This window comes from Lycium barbarum, chromosome 10 (assembly GCF_019175385.1).
Source record: "Lycium barbarum isolate Lr01 chromosome 10, ASM1917538v2, whole genome shotgun sequence".
Lineage (NCBI taxonomy): Eukaryota > Viridiplantae > Streptophyta > Magnoliopsida > Solanales > Solanaceae > Lycium > Lycium barbarum.
The window spans coordinates 121,959,134-121,968,379 of NC_083346.1; positions in this window are offsets into that span (position 1 = coordinate 121,959,134).

A 9,246-nucleotide genomic window follows, 5' to 3' on the forward strand; every position below is an offset into this window, starting at 1 on the left:
AGATGAGCAAAAGAATTATCCTTTGAATACGCAAACTCTACATAATTTGCATCTCAAATATAGTACACTAATTGCTTACTCCATATTTGTTTAAGCTTTAGAACATTAGAATACTAATTGTTACTGATCAAATCTTTGCACAACCCAAGTCAACCTTCAATTATTTAACTAGTTACAATTAATTGATCTACATAAACAATTTATTATTAAATGGACCGTAGAAACCTTAATATTCATGGCACGTTAACGTATACGTACTTCGTAGATCTCTTTGAAATTTTGAGTAATTGACTTTAGTCTTCAAAGTTCAAATTTACCCTTAATTAAATAACTTAGAGAAACAGGGGGTCAAACTAATAATAGGGGAATATCTTAAAAGTTACATTCAAGAAAAATTGGATTCTTGTAATTAATTCGGATTGTATAATGATTATGCTATACTTGTCCATTATCGATCGATCGGTTTTGTAAGGATTTTCAGAGGGGTTTGCGCTACTACCAATAGCAAAATCTTATTGATCTTTGCTATCTAGCTAATAAATGGAAAGTCCACTTTAAAATTGTAGGTCGTGTATCTTCCCCCGAGTATATGCTCAACAAAAATTGCACAAGAGTGAATTAGAAATCTCTAATAAAATGTTCGTCGGTAACCTAGCAAATAAAGTATGTTATATGTTGTTATTAAGGGATTGACGACTTACTGTCTTACTCAGTGAGGGATGCCATCTAATTCCCAAAAAACTTTTGGAGTATTTTATGTAAATTATGATATACATTTTTACAAATATGAGCGGCACTTATTGGGAAAAATACTAGATAAATAATACTACAAGATATAGTACTTCAAAGAAATTTTCTTGATAATAATTAGTGAATGTTTGAGAATTAAGTACCTTTTAACACTAAGTGATATAGTTATCTTGCATGCTGCAACACCATAAAATAAAGATTGGGGAATCTTTTCGCTTTAAAAAGGAATTTTATGATAGCTAATGATGCAATTAGTCCTTAACTACATTTCTCCCCCACAAGCTTTAAGTTAATGATGCTTATCATGCTATTGCTTAAGTCAAACTATAATGACTACGGTGAAGGAAAAAGACATTTATGTCTAATTGAGGTATTAAGCACTAACGATTTACCATGCAAAATGTTATTTACTAGGTTATTTTAATCTGTTTCATTACTGAAATCTTATCACATCGTCTATATATGTTGTGCAGGTTAGAAATAGGGGCAGAGTTCGAAGGGCAGAAGAGGGTTCACCCCAATTTTTTGGCCAAAAAGTTACACTTATATTCAAGATTTTTTTATGTTTATAATAAATGATGAACTTATTTGGTGAAAATTCTATTTTCGTCACTAGTAGGACATGTCACTGAGTTCGAAAATTCTGCTACAATTTAATAGTTAAATAAAACGAATAAAGAAGCAGACTCATTATATATACAAGAGAACATGAAATTAGCTACGGAATTTGTCGGTAATCCCTAGCTAATCTGTCACTAAATAGCTTCTCCCTAATTATATTTTCTTATAATATGTCGCTAATCCTTGACTAAATGAGATTAGCATGAAATTTTGTCCGTCGCTAATACCTTATTTTCGATTAGTTATGAATTAATTAAACTTCGAGAATTTTTGGGTTATAATTTTTTTTTTTTGGCAAAGTGCTGGCCTTGGATACCCAGCCTAATGAGTGCTTCATGATATGTATTCATATCCAAAATCCAAAAAATGACCAATAGCCAATAGCCACCGACAGTTATAATTGTGCCACATTTCAAACACTCATCGATTGATATAAAAGACAATACCCCAAAAGAAAAAGAATAAAAACCCCTTGTGATTTTTGGCTTTAGAGTGTGCATGTAATTGGTGGGTCCAAAAACAAAAAATATTTTGGCACTTTTAGTTCGAGTGGGAGTATTGTGGAAGAAGATTTATTGGATGGGTGAGATATCATCCATACAAATTGGGATACAAAAGGATCAAATATGATCAAAAAAGGCTTTGAAATTTTTAGTGGACTAAAGAGAAGTTGACAGTGAGCAAGAAGAAAACAAATTGAGGTCCCTGACATATCTTTTTATTTAATTTTATTTTTCCTACCATTCGAAAAATTGATATGAGTTGAGCTTAAATAGAGAAATGATTCATATAACCGATTCCAATTTGTTTGAGACAAAAGTGTAGTAGTATTAGTTGTTTGTATACTCTTCCCAAAAACTGACATGATGGAACTTAAACAAAGAATTGAAGATTCATATCCGCAACTTGTTTGAGATTGAGGCCAAAGTAATAAAATTTAGTAGCAGTTAATTTGAACAACAAATGGTTAAAGTTGAAAAAAATGAAGTATTTGACAAATGAGTTTGGAAAAACAGTATTTGAAAGTTGAAATTCTATTTTAGAATGAGTTTCACTTGAAGTTATATGAACTGAAAATTTTATTTGACTTGAAATACTCCTCAAACATTAATTTTTCAATAGTTCACAATATTTCGAATAAAAAACTCGGTATCTGCAAATTAATGATGATTAAAATTAAGCCATTTAATTTTAATAACTCTAGGAGGTACTCTATAATTGCTGAAACTTCATGGACCTATAATTAGTTCCAGCAGTCTACCTAAATTAATGGACCAAATGTTCCATTTCAATATTATCTTTTGGGACAAAGAATCTAACCAAAAAATATAGTTTTTGTTTTATCTTTTACATGTATGTTGCATTGCATCAAGTTTCAAACAGCTTGGACTGCTATTGCACTAGTTTTTTGATGTATTGAAATTTCAGTCTTGTGAATAATCTTCTGTTAAATTAATCCGTAAATTAATTATAGTTGCAGTCATCAATCATACACAGCTACAAAAAAAATTAATTTCTGTCCCACTTTGATTTGAATAATTGAGAATCTTGGAGATTTTATATGGCTTCCCCACATGAGAACATTCAAAGAAAAAAAAAAACATTCAAAGAAAATAAACAATCAAAAAAGATAAATCCTAATGTAGCCGTCCTATTTGAACTATGTATTAGCTCTAATGATGGACCCGTTATAGAATGTACATTTTCAATTTTAATTAATCTTTTTGGTGAAATATTTTATCTCAGAAACCAATAATAATTTGCCATGTTAATATATATTAGTAATTGTTTTTAAGTAGTAAGCATATGATTTGGGTTTCACATCACATGCCGTACTTATCAAACTCTTAAATATCGATTTTGAGATATGATTATGATAAGACTTATGAATAAAGACAAGACTTTTGATTTCTCTTTTCTTAATTTTTTTGGGAAGAAGATTCTTTCTACCATGTTAGAGAAATTTTGTTACGTTCTTCTAAAGTCCTTATTATATTTGATTGATTGTATGAATGCTACAATTTCGAGACCGTCATGCATCTCCCCCTTTTTATTATTTTATATTCGAAAATTTATTGGCTCGATTAATTCAGATGTAAGTTAGATAGACTCATAATAAAACGCTTAGTAGGAATGTCACCAGGTGCCCGTTTGTAATGGCATAGTTTCAAATATATTCAATTTTTTAAAATTATTTAAAGTATAACCCGCTGTTACTGTCCTCCATTCTTCGTTTTTGGTAAATTTTAAATCCCAAAATCAGACAATAATAACATATAAGGGATCAATTATAATGCTACTTTAAAAACTATGTCATTGACCTAGGAGTTTAAGTTTTTGATTTGTATATACCATGCATCTCGTGGCTTCTTTAAAAGGAACAAAATTGATCTTTATTCATCAAAGAAATATTGTAAAACACTTCTAAGCACATATTAGGAATGTTTATTCTGAATTGTTGAGTCTTTATGCACAAAGTTCATGTAAGAGGGAGAGCAATGCCAAGTTATAAAAGTTATGCCAACTTTGATCTGAATTATCGAACTTCAAACATTTGAGTCTAAGATTAGATTTTGTATAGAGTTCCCAGCTTGAGGCCTTTTGGTCAAAAGTTCTCAAACTTTATCTTGAATATCTGAAGTTAGAAGCTAGCTAAGCCTTCAAATTTCAAATTTTAAAATTCAACTTCAGAAGGTCTAAAGTTAGACTCGGCTATTTCCCTACTTTGTCCCGCAGTAATAAAGTTGAAAATTCAAACCCGTGATTTTTTAATTCAAATTTTCAGGTTTGAATTTGATTTGAAGTGGCTAAATATTAAATATTTTTTATTGTTTGCCTTTTCTTTAAACAACAATCGCTCTTCATTCATATAGTTCAAACCCAATTTTTTTTATTGAGCAGGGAGAAATTAAATACGAACCATCCCACCACACTTCTCAGCGAGGACCATCACGTGTAATATTGTTAAGACTCTATATTGAAGCTACAATATAGTAGTTAGTACTATAATAAAAAGTTAAGCTATGAAATTCTAACATTACCAACATTTTTCTATTATATTTTTGCCCTTTTCTTCTATTCAAGGAGCCACAAGAAAATAAGTACATAAAAAATGTGTAACCATGGCCATATACAAATTAATAAGACGCTTTACCTGCCCTTTTATAACTCCATTTTATTCTTTTAGAAAAAACTCCAATTCATTGTGTACATTTTGGTTGATACTTATTAATTAGTTTTCATTTTGGTTGATACTTATTAATTAGTTTTTTTTTCCCCCTTTCTTCTTATTAGTTTGGTGTGGGTGATGACGGGGAAGGATAAGCATCCAAAAAGATAGGATTCTTTGATCCTCCAATACAATTTGTTAGTACATGAAGAATTTTTTATAACTATAAATGGGAATTTCTTCTATGAATTGGAGTAGGAGCTATTATTTGAATAATCAACAAAACTCCAAATTTTTTGTGTGACCACAAGCCTTTAAGATTTTATTGACGTGGCTGATAATGACTGATTAAAACCAGTTGAAAAATCAAAGGAAATAAATAAAAAGAAAATAAAAAAGTGAAAATTTTCTAGATTGAAATAGAGAAGGCCAATTTCAATTGTTCCACATGTACATATTTGTTTCAAGACGTTTTTGATTTAAGCTTATTTTGCAAAATCTTTTCAATTATTTTTCCTCACCTATGCTACCCCAAAAAGGTTCTGCCTAACAAAGCTTCCTTTAAATATTAATTTAATGTGATTAAACTTACTCTAAAGTTCACGAGCATTGGGAATCTTTTTGTAGAAGCCCTTAATATATCATAAACTCCTCACGGGTAGAATATTATGAGTTAGGTAGAGTTCGTATTTCTTATTCTTTTTGAATATGTGATGCACAACAAATAAATTCTTTTTCTCAGGTACTTTTTATTTCGGTGTCGAAGAGAGATGAATTCGGAATTTGAAGTTTATGAGTTTTGAATAGTAGGATAGTACTTTAAGGGATGATTTGGTATGATGAATAAGCAAAAATAGTTATGGAATAAAAATTTAGTACCAACTTATTCTTTGTTTGGTTACTAATCATGGGATAAGTTATCCCAGAATTAAAAATAGTGCTGGGATAACTTATACCCATTAGAGGATGGAATAGTAATCATGGGATGACTTATCCTAGGATAAAATAGTAAAATTGACTAAAATAGCCCTGAGGTACTCAAAATCCTTTTTCTTCTACATAAGTGGAGAGTATTTTTGTAAACAAATAATTTTTTCTTAAAAGTTATGCAATGCATGTTACTGTTAATATAACAAACCAAACAATCAATAAGAAATAATATCAAGATAATTAATCCCAACAGAAATAATCCCAGTATAACTTATCCCAACATAATTAATCCCATCATAACTTGAGTTCAAACCAAACGACTCCTAAGTGTTTGTAACAGAATTCTAAATTTAAATTTTGTCCTTCTTGATGGATTTTTTAACAGAATTTGAACAAAAACTTATTGGTCCTCCCGAATCAGTAACTTAAATTCTACATCAGTCCTTGATGCCGGATGCAACTCTTTGGCAGCGATGTCATTTGAAACCAATATTTTCAAAGCGAAATATATATGTAAAAATCAACTAAAATTTGAATAAGTATTATACATGATAAAGTATAACGAGTTCAATACTAAAAACGTTAAACTTTTTTACATTAAGGTTAAATCTTTAATCTGCATTGGCTATTTATACGACCTACTTGCCAATAGATCAATTTTTTTAAAAAAAATTTCCCTCTATATTCGGTGCTCGCTTTGGTATTTTGATTAATCTGTATTCACGCCGCATAAAGATCATCAAAGGTGGCAAGGATTTTTCCATTCCTAAATAGCAAACCCGAGACCTTTTATCAAGGGTGGAGTCATTTCACACATCCCACCACAACTAGGGTAGATGATCAATTTCCATTTCTCTTCTTTCTTTAAGCACAAACAACCCCCTCCCCCCCCCCCCCCCCCCGGGCCCCACCCTAACCCCCTCTTTTTTTTTCTTTTTTTTTTTAGGATCTAGAGTTTTTTACTTCCTCCTCACCTATTAGAGTATCTTCATATAATGGTTTAACATCAATCATATGAAAGCTACAAATTTAATATCTGGCCTACCTTGGTTCAAATAATTGATGAGAACTGGAGATTTAGGCAAGGTGGACACACGAGAGCGATCAAAAAATTAATTAACAAGAAAAATCCTAAATTTGCCGTCCCACATGAAACTATATTTGTCCCTAGTAATGGACAAATCGTGGACAAATTATAGGAGAGGGCATGTACATTTTTTTAATTTAGTAATCTTTTTGAATATTTTGCCATGTTAGTATTAATAATTTTTTCAACTAAAAAAATATAAATTATGGACTTTAGAGACATAAACATGATATAATACAATTACCATTACGTCTCAGTCCCAACCAGCCATTGCCATTTTCTACTATTTGATTTCTGAGAGTGATTCTTTGGGTCACGCTAAAAATTATTAAAACGTTTCTTCAAAGTCCCTATCATATTTGATTGATTTTTCACAGTTATGCAATTTGTGAATCAATACAAAATAGAAAATTGACTTTCAAGAAAACTCGTAGTCATAAGTATGAATGAGAAAAGAAAATTCTAGTGAGTAACTCAAACAAAATGAAAAGAAGAAGAAAACACAATACTCTAAATTGAAGATCTTGCATCCAAGGGCCAAAAAAAAAATGAAAAGAAGAAATTTGATAAGATTCCTCATGTAATCTTATGTTTTATTATACATTTATACCTACTTTCTTACCAATAATTCCATTTCAATTTTTTTAACAGAAAAAAAAAAAAATCCCTTTCTCCACCTCACTCTCACAGGAAAAAGAAAAAAAAACTTCATAAATATATAATTGTAAATAGAATCTAAATAAACTTCATCCTTTTTGTTTTCCATTAATAAATGGATCTCAATACATAAACCAAATAAGGCAATTGAATTCATCTTGCCGACCAAAAAGGAAAAAATGATGCAATCATATGGTCACCAAAAAGAGGAAAGTATTATACACTCCTTCTGATTTAATTATGTGACATTGTTGGATTAGACACTAAAATTCAAGCAAGAAAAAAAGCGACTTAAAATTTGTAATATTAAAAACAAGCTGTTTACATAGACATACATGAGATTATTGCGGTTATAAAAGCATGTCATTAAAGATAATATCAAAATTTTAAATATAAAAATGTATATTACTCTTTTAGTACAGATTAATAAGAAATTAACGTGAAACAAAGGGATTACACAACAGTGGTAAGTTGGTGTGCATTTTAATAATACCAAAAGTGGTAGCTGTTGTGGATAAGTGAGTAATAATCAGTATACTTTGAGATAACAGAATAATAAGCATAAAAGCACAATATAAATGATGTAATAGCATGGTCCAGAACCTTTAAATGGATGTTATACAAGAGAAGTACAGAATAATTGTTAGGTAAAGAGTTCTTTTCTATTAGTCTTTTGCTATTATTATCATTCTAATCTTTATGTGGATATCATTTTTCCCCTTTTAGTCCCTTTTTCTTCTTGTTTTTTTTTGTTTTTTTGTCCATATTGTTTACCAAAAATATTTTTTCATTATTTTTTCATCCAAACGGTCTCCTACAATCCACAAGCACTTCTTTTATCACGTCACCACATACTTAGGTTCGATTCCAAAAGATTATGCTTTCTGCCCAATCTTTTTCTTTGTTATTTATTTATTGTTTTGGTAAGAGGTAGTTTTTTTTTTTTTTTTTTTTCTATTTTTGGCAAGAGGTTTTTAGGGGAAAGTCCTTCAGCCAAGAGTCAATATGAAACGACCTCTCTAACTTCCAAGGTAGAGATAACATCTGCTACACTCTACCCTTCTCAAACCCCACTCGTGAGAATATACTGGATATATTGTTGTTACTATGGGAAAGAAGAAAAAAAAAAGGGATTGAAGAGAAATTTGATGTAGTGAATATGTAAACTCTTGTTTACCTGGTTTAACAAAGTAATGGAAGAGAATTTGTTAAAGATATGTTACACTTTTCCCTCATTGGTGTTGTAAAGGTTCTCAAAGGAATTAAATGGCCATTGGCCATTTCATCTATCGCCTTAAGATTCGAATTAAATGTTCAAATTCTCTATGTAGTATCAACTAAAACTTTGGTGAGCATAATATATTTTTTCACGAGAAAATTACATCTAATGTTAATTGGGGCAACAATGCTATCAAAATTGACCCATTTTTTTTAGTTTTTATAAAAGATGACCCAAACTTTTCTCTCTCTCTGCCTCCTTATATGTTTGTATATGTTGATATATGTTGATATAAATGTCTGTATATGTGTGTATATGTTTGTATATTTTGGGCTATTTTTTGTAATGTAAATTTTAGACTATTTTTTTAAAATGTAAATGACCAACTTGTATATTTCTGAAATTTTTCCTAATTTCACAATTGCTTTCTCTTCATGTTCTCTACCACTCCACTTTAAAACAATAAAAACAAAAAGATCACATCCACATGTAATGATATAAACACCTTGAAACTTAGATTAAACGTGAAGTCCCTCATCAGATGTATAAGGAATTTTTTTTTCTTTTTCGGATGTATAAGGATTTTCAAAGTGTTCCTTAAATAATGAGTTATTCCCACATTAACATAGTGTATCAAATTCTTTCACAAAGTGTATATTCATTTAATTGACCTCCATTTCAAAGTCAATAATTTTCTCTTCTTGTTATATTGTTAAAGTTGTTTTAGTGAAGTGCATGTGGCCCCACACTTTTTTTCTTCCTTTCACAGAATTGTCAATATACCAAATGTTTTAGCTGTATAATTTTTCATGT